We start from the raw sequence: 15,853 nt of genomic DNA on the forward strand, positions 1-15,853 counted from the left end.
CGCACACACACACACACACACACACACACACACACACACACACACACACACACACACACACACACACACACACACACACACACACACACACACACACACACACACACACACACACACACACACACACACACACACACACACACACACACACACACACACACACACACACACACACACACTTGGGTGGGCAAATTACATGACCATCAGTACTCCAAATCAGCTCAGTTCTTGTTTTGAGTATGGGGTGTTAAGTTACCCAGCGGTACCCCACAGGAGGGAGTTGTGTTGTTTTCTCTCTTTGCTTTGGTGCATGTCGATACATGCTAGTGGAGCATGAAAAGCCGCTGCTACACAACAGCGTCCACTCAAGCAGTTTTTTCTTCTCCCTCCTTCTGTCTTTAAATCCCCAAACAAGGATTGTGGGCGGTGTGGCGGAGCCAAACACACATCAGCCGAATGGGATCAAACACAACGGAGACACTCTACGTGTGTGGACACCAGTCAGTCTCGTGCCCTCTGGGACAAGCCCTTCTCATAATGACCCTGTCCCTACGCTGCCCTCCACAACCCAGCTGATAAGCCACTAGCGTCTGTGTGCTTTATGAGCCTCTAATGGCCTCCTCACGCACGAGTAGAGCTTAAAACAGTAGAGAGCGTTTGCTCTGTCCTCCCCCCAACTAGCCCTGCTAAACACACATGCTGGACAATCCTCTCCCTGACATCTTTAAAGGGATAGTTCACCCACACACAACCATATTTACTCACTCGCATGTCGTTCTAAACCCCTTTTTCCACACAATGAAAAAGTGGATAGTGACCATGGGGCTGTCAAGCTTTAAAAAAATGGCAAAAAGCACCATTAAAATATAGTAGCTCATATGACTTGCACACTATATTTTGTAAGTCGTCTTTGTGTAAAAAAACAACAACAACAAAAATTAAATAGGCATTTGCTGAAAATTTTAAGATTATTTTAAACATTTACAGCTGATTTCACATGTAACAATTAATTAATTAAAAAGTAAAGGGAAAATTCTGTCATAATTTACTCACACTCAAGATGTTCTTTCTGCTGAACACAAAAGAAAATATTTTGAAGAATATGGGTAACCAAAACAGTTGATGGACCCCATTGACTTCCATAGTATGGAAGAAAAAAAAATACTATGGAAGTCAATGGGGCCCATTAACTGTTTGGTTACCCATATTCTTCAAAATATCTTCTTTTGTGTTCAACAGGAGAAAAAAAAAAACAGGTTTAGAACAATTTGAGAGTGAGTAAACGATGGCAGAATTTTTGGGTGAACTGTCCCTTTAATAAATAATACATTTAATCAAACATAATTTGCCTAGAATTAATTTCAAAATCAAAACAATAAAATTCAGCTTTGTTAGATGTCACATCTAAAATAAAAAAATTCTGACTTTATTAATCTTTCCCTCATTTGTGTCATTTAATTATGTGCATATTAAAAATCTCACTTGTGCAATCAAAACATAAAACAAAATTAATGTTGGTGTATTGTGACCAGTTATAAGACAGAAGAGAAGGGGAAGACTTTCAGTGAATATCTGTTCCTCACAGAAGTTATCATTTGACTTCAGAATGCTTGGAAAATAGTGAACAAAGAATATGGACAAATTGAATGGCTTTTTGTAACTTTTGGAGCTTGGGCTCAGGGTCATCATTCACCTTTTGTGTTCTACAGAAGAAAGTTGTGGTTTGAAACAACATATACAGGAAAGGTGTGAGTAAATTATGCCAGAAGTTTCATTTTTGAGTGAACTATCCCTTTAAGACTTCTGTCGCCCCCTTTTTCAGCGACGCTGGTTCCAGAAGTATTTTTTTTTAATTAAATTTTCCCATAGTTATTTTATAATAGTCTTTGTTAAAGAATTTTAAGCCATGAACCAAGCCAATCAGCTACAAAGTGAATCACAACACTAGAAACTTTGATTTGAAGAAAAAAAGTTTTAGAAAAACTGACAAAAAGACAAAGGTACAAGTGTAACGCTGAGTTTAAGGAAGACGATGATGAAGGCAATACAAGGTATTAGATAAACACAAGGATAATAGCCAACGTGCGAAACAGCGCGCAAACATAAACAAAACCTGACGAAGAACTGAACACTACAAGTAGGAACTTAAATACACAGAGATGATGAACTAAACTGTGATGATGAGTGTTAGTGTCCATGGTGACTGATGAGTGGCGGGAAACTAGAACAAAGAAACACATGTGACGAGTGAAAACCAAAACAAACTGAACATAACTGTGACAACAAGACTGTGTGTACTTAACAGTTTGAGTGAGGGAGAGAACTATTTTGAAAATAAACTGAAATAATGTGGGCTGACGGCTTCACCAGAAGGGTTAGGAAGCAAATACCATGGATTAACAACCTCGTATAGCTTACAGTCATCTGTCCTTAAAGGTTTATAAGTTATCGTTCAAAATCAATTTCCTTATGGAAAAAATGAATGGAGTTTTTACTTTCAAAACCCGACTGTTGCACTCAATTGCTATGAAAATAAAAGAGCTGTCAGGCACAGGCCTTCCCTCCTGTTTTTTATTTGTGGGTCTGCTCTGTAAAATGAGCCGGTGTGTTGAGTTGAGATGAATGAATAATTAAACAGCTCTTTAAGACATCTTAGTGAGTTCTTCAGCTCCATGCACTCTATGTAAGATCTCCGGACGTCTTCCTTCCTCTCGCTTCCTTTCGCTCCCCTGGCCGGGGCTTGCCATCGCCATGGCAACCGCTCACATTTCACACACTTGAGAACAGTATATCATGCAACGGGCGAGGCAAAAACAGGAAATAGCGCTCTGTGCTTAGCCATGGCTTTCTGAGGCCTGTACAGCCGGTAATAGAAACCAGACACATGGTGGCGACTATAAATGTGGAAGCTACCCGGGCTCCACACACACGCGCTGAAAGCATGCAGCTTAATACTATAATATGCATCCTCTAACTTCAGAGTGTATATATAGAACGTACTGTGAAGAAGCAGAGAAACCAGGCTGCACTTTATATAACAGGGACAAACACATTTCAGAAAATGACTTCTAGCCTGACTGAGCCACTGTTCTGAGGTCAGCGGATTGTGCAGTTTACAGTGTGACCGTCACGCACAAATCCACTTCCCACTGACCTCAGACCCCTCTGTGAGCAGTCAGAGAGAGCACAAGAGTTACGAGGTGAACCCGAGGGACGCGTCCAGATAAGACCTTGAAGCCAGGGATTGTTTATTTGTTTTGGCATTTTCAGTAAAGCGGACATAAAACAGAGCAAGACATTTTTGAAGGGCACATCAATGCAGCAGCAGCACAAAGCACTATAGGTGTTTTATCTCCGATCATGCATGCGGAACAGCTGCACAAATCTTTTCAGGCACACCTCTGTAGCGGAGCCGGTAACCCGCGGGACGGTAGAGTGCCGTGATTTTTAAGTGCGGGCAGTTCCACAATTGCAGCCTTCAATAAACTTTACACATTCCACAGAGCAATTAGCATGAGCCACGCCACTTGACGATTTCAATTTGCTCAGCAAGACGCAACACCCACGTCTGAGAGACGGGGGAGAAAACAATGCGGAGAACAGACGCTCTGCCGTCAGTCTCAGAGACGAGCGCTCGCTGGCTCTGGAAGACCAAAGACTTTCTCCTGATTAATGTCTTTCGTTCTCTTCCTTTCTTTTTCTCTTTCCCAAATGGGAAGACTGAATTGACAAAGAAAAATGGCTTTGGAGGTGAAAACCCAGATTATTATTTTTCGGTGTTCATTTTTCTCTAATGCAAAGTGTTAAGCTTCATTCTGCACTGTTACAGACAGGAATGATTCCTCAAATTGTGCAGCTTGTTAAGGAAAGTGTACTATTAGTTTTATTATACTATGTGATTGCTGACTTCGAGGTGAATTCAGCGAACAACTTTGCAACCACCCCAAACACCCTAACCAAACAAAAAAAGTGCTCAAATATGTTAATTAGATTGATTTGTTGAATTGGTGTTAGAGGAGTGGAAATGTCCTGGATGATGCATTAAGGGCATCTTCAAATATTTCCTTTCCCTCAACTCAATCCTCCCCCTTTCTTTTTCTGTCACTTCATTTTATTGTGTTCACTAGCCTGACAAAAATGGAGATTTATTCTTCTTTCATCTGAGTCATAGAGACACAATGCCTTTCTTCCTCGGTGGGAGTGGGAGAAGGAGATGGAGGAAAGATGGAATGAGAGAAAGATGGAGAGATATATCCAATATACAGTATTCTGAATATACAGTAAGGTCCAAAACATTCTGAGACCACTAGTGAAAATGCTTCTATTTTCTAATTAACAGTTGGAGTAAAAAAAAATAAAAAAAAATTATAGAAGATTAATGTCAGTTGAGATGTATGAACCTGGGGCCAGATTCACGAAATATTCTTAAGAATAAAATTCTTCTTAACTGACAATTTTTTCTTATTTTCTAAATTAAGAAAAAAGATACGAATTTTCCCAAAAACTTTAAGAATGTTCTTATCTTTTTTTCTTAAGATTGTTCATCTCGAAAAGAATGTTCTTAAAATCATTGTAGATAACTTCTTAAAGTTAGGATAACCTCCAACCTGTCTTAAATAGCAAAATGTAAGATGTTTAGTGAATAGTTTCAAAGATTAAACATTACAACATAACACTAGCTAGCTAGCTAAATACATATTACTACTACTACAATATGTGGACGAATACTCTGCTGACACCGATCGATCATTTTAGCGTATGTGATGCGCTCACTCAAGCTAGAACTAGCCAGCACACATATACAGGACACATTCACTAGAGAGAGTGCAAGAAAGACGGAGCACAAATAAATAAGAAAGACCACTGCATCTGAGACAGGCTTTTTTAAAAATAATTTTAGTGCAAGGTAAAGGTTTCAAACAGATATTACATTAACTGCGGACTGTGTAATATCTGTTTGAAACCTTTAACTTGTACTTTCTTGTCTTACCTGCTGCACTTAGGTTTATAAATGGAATGGGATTGTGTTGTTTACATGTCTGTATGTATTGTAGCACAGCTGAGGAGTCTCTGAAATTCCGTTGTATCCCGATGAAATTACAATAAAGGCTAATTCTAATTCAAATTTTTAACTTGACATGGCACATTAAAAACATGACGCTGAGTGATTAACTCGCGTCAAGCCAGTTGCGACATAAATACTCTGCACGCTTATTATGATATTTATGGTAATCTGCAGGCCGTGCAAATGTGCAAAAAGACCGGCTTTCAGGTGTTTTTCATTCAGCGAGTCTTCAGCAATACCCGCCTTTCAATCAAATAACACCAAAGCCTGTAATTTTGAGATGTTCTTAAAAAATATATTTGAGGACTTCTAAAGAATTTTTCAAGAATTGTATTTAAGATAAATTCTGAGAAGTTCATAAGAATGTTCCAAGAATCGTTAAGAACTTCTTTCTTAAGAAGATTTTCACGAATCCGGCCCCTGATGCTCATGTTCTCCAGCACGGTTTGAGATTATCCAAAGAGCATCTTGAGCTTCAATGTTTTGTCAGATTTACTTATTTGATTAGTGATTTATCTAAAATCTATATTTAAAATTCATTTAAAATTATTATTTGACCTTTTCTTGTTTAAATATAAAAATACTTTTCAGGTTTAAATCAGATTTTGGATCCCAGATTTGTAATGCGGACTCAGACTTTTGTTCCCCACTGTATATTTACATATGCTTTATGTTGGCTGGGACCTTGTTTTAAAAAAAAAAGCTAGAGACGAGGTTTCCCCAGACATTTCTCCCTGATGCTGGAAGGCATGTAGCTTATAGAGCAGACCCCCCATCGTTAGCTGGGGTGGCATCACAGGCAGAGATGAATACATTTCAATGTGACTTCTTAGTCACTCATCTGACTCATGTAGGTTCAAAGCAGCCGCTGTAGAGAATGAAAGAATGACTGAAATGAAAATTTACGCATCTACCTCTAGAGAAGACAGGTAATGTCACCGCCATGACAACACAACCCTCTATTGTGCGCTCTCTTTGCACTCCTTCTCTCAATGTTTCTGTCTTTGCTTCAACTAATTCAAAGACAGGAAGAATTCCAGAACAATTATGACAAAGCAGCTATTTATCAACTGTGAAATCTGAGTAATGGCAGGTGAAATGCAAAAGGAACATTTTCAGGCTGATCCCCTGGAGCAAAGCCTCCGGCCTAGAGAAACACTCCCACATTCATTCATTTACTGTTTATTGCATGAAGAAAACACATTTATGGAGGATCTATGTTTTCTCCTCTAAACATGTAAAGCATGTTTTTCTGTAGACAGATTTTCAAAAGTAGCCATGTGTTCTGACAAAAATATGTTTCGAGGGTTACACCGTTGACAAAGCCAAGCTACATTCACATTATCTAGACCTGTTAGTGTTCAAAAAGCATATACATTACAAATGTAAATTTACAGACAAATTAGTGTTAGTTTAAACTGGGGCCGGTTCGTTTGAACCAGTATTGGAACGTTTGCCAGTATTTAAAAATAATAATATTCTAAACCTAAATTAATATTGACAAACTATATACCATTTGAAAGCTTACAGACTTTAGTTTTCATATTTGGTGACAGATTTCCAATACAAATGACAGAAGCACAGTAATTTATTAATTTGCAACAAGAATATTTATCAGAGTCATAAAGCGTGTTCAGACCTTTATTTTGAAAAAGCGCTGGAATTGAAAAATGATTAAATATTGGTAGAAACCTCATAGATGTAAATCATAGATGGAGTAAATCAACAACAAACTAAGGAAACTGAGGGCATTAAATACAAAGGTAAACAAGGAACTAAACAAGACACGATTAGCAATAGTAACTATAGAAACAAACTAGCAATGGGAACAAAGAGAACAAAAGAAACAGGAACTAAAACACAGGAAATAAGAACATACAAACTAAGGGTACGTTTACACGACAACGATATGCTTAAAACCGAGAAGTTTTCCTTTGATTTTCCGCGTACAGACGACACCATTGCCAAGATGATCCCCATTCACACAGATCCGCGAAAACGCTGTATTCTGCTGTCAGGCCATTAGATGGCGATGAAACACGATCAATTTAACACGTAAATACGCATGTGCATGATGACATCGTCTTCAGAGATTCGCGTTTTTGTTGTTTACACAGAGACCGTTTCAAAAATGTGCACTTTGAAACCCGGTTTCAAAAGTTTGTGTTTTCAGGCACCCAAAACACTGTTGGGAACTATACGGTTATCCGGACCACACGTGTGTCTTTTAGTCCCGTATAGTCCGTATAGTCATCCCTGATTGGTCTTAACCCCAGTGACGGGTAGGTTTAGGGGTTTACGGCGGGGTTAGGGGTAGGCCATCGTATGATTGGTCTTAACCCCAGTGACGGGTAGGTTTAGGGGCGGGGTTAGGGGTAGGCCATCGTGTGGTCCGGATAACCGTATAGTACCCCCTGTTGCCGTGTAAACAAACGGCCAAAACGCATAAAAAGTTTTACGTTTTTAGTTGAAAACGGTGTTGTGTAAACAGCCCCAAAGAGTAACAGGAACAGAAACCAAAACCAAATGTGATAACTGTTTGCACATTTTTTGAGGAATTTCTCCTTTTAAATCTCATAAAATTGGCCCCACTCCCTTCAGGTTCAGAGTTAGTTTTTTACCTGTTTTTCCAGTTTTTTCTTAATTTCCTAGTTATTAATCTTCTACCTGTTAATTAGTTCTGTCTTTCTCCATCCCCTCCGTTACTGATTGTGTTTGTTGAATTCAGGTGTGTCTTGTTTATCAGTCTCATTAGTTCTTCTTGTTTGCCTGTATTTAAGCCTGAGTTTAGTCCTGTCTAGTTGTCTGTCGATGTTGCTATTTTGGATGGTTGTTCTGTTCCTGTTTTGAAGTTCTAAAGATTCCTGAGCATTTCTAGTAGTTTGAGTTTATTTGTAAAAAGGACTGATGCACACAGATCCTGTTTCTTCTATGCAGCAACAAGACTCGTGACACATTCTAAGTGCCTCACAGTATATATTTTTTTTTTGCCATTGTAAATAAAATGAGAGACGAGTTGAAATTCTAAATTATATATATATATATTTTTTAAATCAATTGATCTTAACTTTTGAACCTGGATAGTTTCTTTTTTGTGCAAATGGTTGTGATGTCATATTTATCATATGAGACTATCGATAACCCTGATAACGTTACAGTAAGGGAACGATAGGAAAGGATGAAAGGACAAAGAGTGTAGATACAGACACACACTGATATGAACGTACATATACGCATTCTCATACACATAGTAGATGTGACTACATATTCAAAACACGGCTCAGTTTTGTCATATTCATTTTGATACAACTCTTGTAGAACAAAGAGGAGATAAAAGAGGAAACGTGCAAGACAGCAGGGAAGGGAAGGCGGGCAGGAGACAGCGTTCTCATTCCAGCGAACACTTCCAAGTGTTGAGAATAATAAGGTCTGAAAAGCATTACTGAAAGAGTTCCACAGCTACGTCCAATCCTGACAGCCTTTCTTCTCAGCAAGCAAGTGACTAAGCCCTTGAATTTCAAACTGTTGCGGCTAGTAAAAAAATTGTGAGATGTGTCTCGCTGTAATTCATCAGAATTCAAAAACAAAAGTTAGTTTTAACTTGTCGTCCACTTGATGAATACAAGGCTTGTAGAAAGAAGGTATTACTAATTTTGGTCTGCAAACTTTTAAGGTGTGAAATTTGTGTGAGCTTTGTCACAGCAAATCAATAATGTTTTTGTGTCATAGTCCTATTGGCCTGGAATGATTCAATGAAGTGTAACTTGAAGTGTAAACGTCACACCAAAGGTCACACTAAGTCACAGTGAGGGGAAAAGTTCACTCCGGGTAACAGGGGCATTTCACCAAGACTTCCATCCTCCTTATTGGTTACTGTCATGACTCATAAAAAAACACAAGCTGCTTCAAAAATCACATACTTCCTTCCTATATAGTAGGCGAAAAACAGTATGTGGCAACTAGTATGTCCAAATTCAAAGAACTCCTAAAAGAGTAAGCAAAAGTATGTATACGATAGACACTTTACTACCCCATGAAGCCCCAGGAGAGGATTTGTGATTGGCATTGAAGTGACGCAATTGACGCTGGTAGATCACATGATCATGTCAACATGGGAGATGTAGTACATCCGGATTATATTGATAGGGTACAACGGGGCTAGAGGCTCCACAGGGAAAAAGGCTCCCGTGGTTTAATTTTCCTCTAAACCACTAGATGACACAAAAACTTGCCGCAGCACTTTACAAAACATCCGCTTTTTAAGATGCACGTGGAAATTTGTCTGATCCTTGATGCGATCGTGGGCAGCAACACATAGTTTATTCTGTGCTAATTTGATCTAATATTTTATGTTTTTAAAAATGTTGTAGATTTAAGTAGCAAATGAGAATCGCTAATATTACTGAATATATTTTGAGACCAATGTCTTCTGAATGATTTTCAGTTTTGTTCGAGGTAATTAAAGCAACAGTTTTTCAATAACAGAAGAATATGTAAAAGTATGGAAATTGGGGTAAAAGGTGCTCCTGCTGTTGGGGCGAAAGGCACAATAATTAACATGATAATAAACAGCCGGCTGACTTTTTCATTTGTTGACATGACATGGTTAGATTCAGATGTTAAATATATATCAAGTTGGGTGTCCACCTAAGAGATAATCACCATTTTATAACGAAACCATCATATATATATATATATATATATATATATATATATATATATATATATATATATATATATTATATTATATATATTATATTATATATTTTTTAATATATATAATATATATATTATATATGATATATATATATAATATATATAATATATATATAATATATATATATATATATATATATATATATATATATATATATAAATATAAATCTTATCATATAATAAAATGTGATTTAATGTTACCACTGTAAATCTATTATAATTATTATGGGATCTCCTTCAATGCTTTCAGAATCTTTACTTTTTAAAAATTTAAGTATTTTTAAAATATATTTTTATATTAACATATTTTAATGACAGTATATTTATTGAACAAAAATGAATTATTTTATTCAACAAAATAAACAGAAAATAGTGCAAACTTTGCTAAAGTGATTACTCTAAACAAGTATTAACTTGGACATTATTAAAAACATATTTTAGCTAAAGTATTTGTATCAATAGTTTGTGCCTTTTGCCACTTGATTTTTTTAACGATTTTTCACACAAAATCTGTTGCTCCATAAATGTTCAATACAAACATTATATTTTATACACAATGGGTCTCATTCATGAAACATTCGTAATTATACCATGGGCTGTTTAAATACTCGATTCTGATTGGCTGGAAGGTGTGCAGTAAAACCCTTTAATGCACAGGTAGTTCCAGTCAGTTTGATTACAGTTACAGTTCGAAATGAATCCGCTACTATAAACATTGGTAACCATAGTAACACAGTTACACTTGCAAGCAGAGTGAGAGACTCATATGAAAACGTTTATTTAGGTAGGCTAAATGGATGATTTTTGCATATCGTTTAATTTGTATGGTGAATATGGCAATTTTGAGAAATGGGCCCAGGCACAAGACGAAAAAGAAGACTTGTTGAATGACAAAAAGCGGCACAAAGAATTAACAATAAATAAATGACATTAGTTCAAATAAAGATTGCCTTGTCACTGTCAGTGTTGCCTGTCATTCATAAATAATTTTAATAAATCCATTAAAGAATCATTAAGTTAGCTATATGCTTAAGCAACGAGGGGACTGTAGCTGCTAGACTTTAAAGAGACGCACACAGGTAACGTTAACTCGCGCACGCATCTCTCTCTCTCTCTCTCTCTCTCTCTGTTCCTTCTCTTTCAGTTCTCTGTCTCTCTCTTTTAATAATGAATTTAAATAAATGTGATGATTCATTCAAATAAAAGCAATCCGATGGCTCTACTTTATTTAAAGTGGATGGAGTGCTAGAACTAACGAGCCGTAACTTAAGAAAATAACCGTCATTTTTACACGTCTGTTAAAAAATTACACTGTGAACATCAGTTACAGCTTTAACTTGTTTTTAACTTGGCAAATAACCAAGGTATAAGCGGGATAATCCACAGCTAGCCATGCATTAAAGAATTTTAATGCACTTCGTAGAGGCAACCACCCTCCGCTTCGCGTCGGGCGGTTCTTCGCCTCTACGTCGTGCATTAAAATCCTTTAATGCATGGCTAGCTGTGGATTATCCCTTACATATACGAGTAAATATGTGAGTGATTTGCGCGTAAAGAGACCTTCCCGAAAACTCTTCTCCTGATTCACAAATACTTCGTAAACGTCAGATGTGATAGTGAAATGTGTGTGTGTTAATGAATTCCAATCAGTCGTAAATGGGACGCGCGTGCACGCTCATTCTCAATTACCATAAATCCCGCCCATTAAATCCGACTGACAACTATATATATGGGCATCATATTATGACACCAAACGAAGGATTTCAACATGTCTTCTCAAAAGCGAATGAAAAAGAGAAATTTCTCAGATGCAGAAATTGAAGTTTTATTATCAGAAGTTCATTCAAAACGCCATATTTTATTTTCAAGCGTACATAGTGGCGTATCAGGTCCTAAAAAAAATGAAGCTTGGCAGCATATTACAGATGCAGTTAATGGAGTTTCATCTGTTAATCGAACAGTCCCAGAAATGAAAAGAAAATGGTTCGACATATAACCTCGTCAAATAAACCCGATTAAGGTGAATTCAAATGCAGCCTTATTAATGAGCAAAACGTTCGGATGTTAAACGCACTATTTGCGCGTGGCTGGGAGCAGGTGTAGATTTCTTTCGTACCAACTAACATTTGGAAAATACGAACATTTTAATGAATCCTAAAAATTTACGCCAGAACCACTTCAAGTTAAAACTTTTTAGCAGTCATAAATTACATATTCAACATAAGTACCTACTCAAGAGAATATGCTATTTTGGATACAGCTATTGACTTGTTCATTGTTAGTACATGCAACTCAAGGGATTTGATGAGGAAAAGTACAATATTACTTTAGTTTACAACCACCTAGCAACAACCTAGACTACCCCAGCAACCACCTAGCAACCTCCAAGAACACCCTTGTAACTGTACAGAACAACCTTGCAATCATCAAGCAACTTCCCAGAACTCCCCTTCAACCACACAAAACACCCTGCATAGCAATGTGTTAAAACTGCATAACAATGTGCTAAAAAGGCAGTTTGAACATCTTGGCAACTGCAAACCATTGCCTTAGCAAAAAAAAAACTAGCATTATGACGGTTTTCCAAAAATGGAAAAAAGTTATAATCACTAAGCCTCATTGAACCAATTTACCAACAGAAGCATTTCTAAATGCAGGCACAGCTTTCTACAGTCTTTGAACTTTAGAGGCGCTACTCAACATGAAGAGGCTGAAGAAAAAAAGAAAAGCGCAAAAGAGAGGAAAGAGGGGGGTTTATTTGGATCGTTTTTCATGGAGTGTCAAAAGGGCTTCCACAATCACCAAATCAATCCCGACCTACTGGTAACTGGGCGAGAGGTGAGAGGTGCTTATCTGTGAGAGAGTGTGAGAAAATAAAGGAGCGGAAGAGAGAGAGACAGAAAGAAAGAAAGGGGGAGAGAGAGAGCAATGATCAGTTTTGCAGTGAAACTGAAGAAGTAAATCTCACTGGTAATCCCTTATTAAATAGTTCTCAGAACTTCTCGGTCTTTGTGCTGTTCTGTGCTTGTCTTTTCCGTCAGTAAAAAGTCTGTTAAAAATCCAATAAGAGGCAGGATATGGACCACTTGTCACAGCGCTAATACACAGTTTCTCACTGTTTCCCAATAGAGAGGCTGCATCCTTTGAAGGCCGCTTTCGAAGGCCGATTATGTCACAGCGGCGCGACGAAGGCTGTCCCAATTCGAAGGCTCTTTCAAATATGGCTTCGAAATGCGTCCTTCGTTTCCTGAGCAATGAAGGATAAAACCGATGGATCCTTCGCGGCTTAGCCTTCCATAGAATTCATTGAGCGCAGGTGACGACAGGATTCTTTTAGAGAAATTGCCAGATTTGTACAAATAAATTTGTAAAATAATTTAATATTTTTATTCAGCAAGGGTGCATTAAAAGGTTAGTTCACCCAAAAATGAAAGTTCTGTCATTAATTACTCATCCTCACGTCGTTCCAAACCTGTACGACCTTTGTCATCTCTGGAACACAAATGAAGATATTTTTAAAAGAAATCTGAGAGCTATCTGACCTCCCCAATAGTATTCTCGTCGCTTCATAACATTAAGGTTGAACTAGTCACATGTACTATTTTAACAATGGCTTTACTACATTTCTGGGCCTTGAAAGTGGTAATAAAGTTGCTGTCTATGGGGGGTCAGAAAGCTCTCAGATTTCATCAAAAATATCTTCATTTGTGTTCTGAAGATGATCGAAGGTCTTACGGGTTTGGAACGACATGAGGGTGAGTAATTAAAAACAGAATTTTCATTTTTGGGTGAACTAATCTGAAATGAAATGAAATGCACACATTTCGCATAATATTACAGAATGTTTGGATTTTATATAAATGCTGTTCTTCTGAACTTTGCATTAATCAAAGAATCCCAAAAAAAAAAAAAAAATCTGCATATTAGTATGATCTTTAACATTAGAATATTAGAATCTAGCATCTTCTTGCATCAAATCAATATTTCATGCGTGTTTATTTATTTTTTGATTGACCGTTTATTGACTTATCATAGACGTATTGTTTTAGCAAACTTACTATCCCAAGGATCCATTCAATTCCTGAAGGCCATACACTGAATATCACCCTGAAACACACCACTTTATGGACTTTAAACAGGATGCAAATGGCAGTTTCAACAGACTTCACATGCACTACAAGGCATGCCCCCAATCTGTGTTTACACTGGCTTACAACTTATGACATGTTATGAAGTTTCTGGTAGACTTCAAAGAAAGCCATTTTGAAACTAAATGACCTCTGGGCTGACATGACTGACAATGTGCCAGTGATCGGCCTGTCAGCAATAAAAGACATAGTCCATAGTCCTGCATCTAGTCTGACTAGATCTAGTCTGATTTATGTGCAAAATCTTCATCTCACAGCAACTTCAGAAGGTACAAGAACACAAAAATCGAAATATTTCAAACATTACCTTTGTACTTTCGAGTGCTAAAACTAAGTTTTAAATTACATCTAAGGATCCAAGTGAATCACTTCCACAAAATAAACAGTTTTATTTGCCTGTCACTCCTTCAAACATTTTGGTTGCCAAGACCCTCAGACAAAATCTCTCTAAATAGTTGCAATGGCAGTGCTAGAAAACAAACCGAGAGCAATTGATTCCAATGCTCGTTCAGCACCAGATTAGCTTTTGTTAGGAAAACAAGGAGCAAAATCTAAAAAAGAAATGAAGCTGGCATGCACCTTTCTTGTTCTGCCTTCATTAAACCCATTTCACATCCATCTGTCTCTTAAAAAGGATTATTTAGCCTTAATAACTTCTTTTTGCTTTGTAAAAACTTCCTCTAAAACTGCTAATTATATCAAGCTAGCACCTTAGATCTAACTGATGTTTCAATAGCTATGCAACAGACAGGGCCTTGACAACCAGAAGAAAACTTTGCTTTAGTGTTTAATGGCATATCTGAGAAAGTAGCATAGCGGAGGGCGCAGTACGCGCAAACTGTAAACGCACGTCAGTGTTTGCTAGCACTTCTGAGCTCAGCAGATGTCCCTCCTACAAATGTGGCAGCCTTTGCAGGTGTATCGCTGCCGCCTCCCCACGCGTCAGATAATATCACAGCCACAAAAGAGTTTACAAAACACACAGCTAACTGCCAATTATACCGAACAAGCCGCTGCCTGCACGGCACCTCTACGCAGCACTCTAAAGACGCTTTTCGAGAGGGTGTGTTATGAATTTTTTCTGTCATGTAAGCATGTTTAAGCATGAGGGTGATGATGTATAACCAACTATATATAACTAGGCACTCATTCGCATGCATCAGATACTCATTATGGTGCAGGGGTTTATGTAACTAACCGCAAAAAAAGAAGCAAAATAATGATCAGGCTGTGAGTGAGTAGCTCTGTTGTGGTACTGTAGGAAGTGGATGTCTGCTGGGCACTGGACTGTCACACTCGCACCTCATATGGAAAACATATTCATAATAACAGCTCTCGTACCGCACTTCCATTAGTGTGCCGCTTTAAATGCCACCAGGTTAATTGAATCTCTGATTACTGTGATTCACATGCGTGAGCCTCATCAAAAGAAATACATGTGGAGAGATTCAAGCACATACTAAGCAGAGATTAGAGCAAGGAAATCAGGAACATTTCGGGATAAGAATATCAAGTATATCAGGACGATGAGCCATGCGCTGTGAAATAAACCAAGCCATCGGTCAATGTCTCTAGAGTTTGGTGAGAATTAATTTCCAGTCAAATTAAATATAGATCACATCTTAGGTGCACTGAATACGAATTCATTGAGGTGTCTAAAAAACGCTTCTGGTCATGTCAATAAGTCAACCACTTGTATCAGTGGGCCACAGTAGCCATAGGTCAACACTTTTAGCAACACTTGAAAGTGGGTAAGTTTCATAAAAACAGCAACATTTTGAACAAAAAAGCTATTTTTATATTTTTGTCGAAGACAATGTGCATAAGCAATGCTTTTACCGCTTGTTTCTGCTTTTCTTTTGCCTGTGTTTGATCTGGATATTCTGTACTCTTTCATAAGATATATAATAGTACCCCCCATCGT

At 37.6% G+C, this 15,853-nt stretch overlaps 1 protein-coding gene and 1 long non-coding RNA gene across 10 annotated transcripts in view; one reads left to right on the forward strand and one right to left on the reverse strand.

Annotated features, from left to right (window-relative positions):
* foxn3 (forkhead box N3) overlaps positions 1–15,853 on the reverse strand; it is a 95,390-nt gene that overhangs the window by 14,445 nt on the left and 65,092 nt on the right. The gene's annotated exons all lie outside the window — the stretch shown is intronic.
* On the forward strand, positions 7,244–9,814 carry LOC309479900. The gene is made up of 2 exons (XR_014199467.1): positions 7,244–7,351; positions 7,421–9,814. It is a non-coding gene; the product is annotated as an uncharacterized lncRNA (long non-coding RNA).

Source organism: Leuciscus leuciscus, assembly GCF_965113295.1.
Source record: "Leuciscus leuciscus genome assembly, chromosome: 17".
NCBI classification, from domain to species: domain Eukaryota; kingdom Metazoa; phylum Chordata; class Actinopteri; order Cypriniformes; family Leuciscidae; genus Leuciscus; species Leuciscus leuciscus.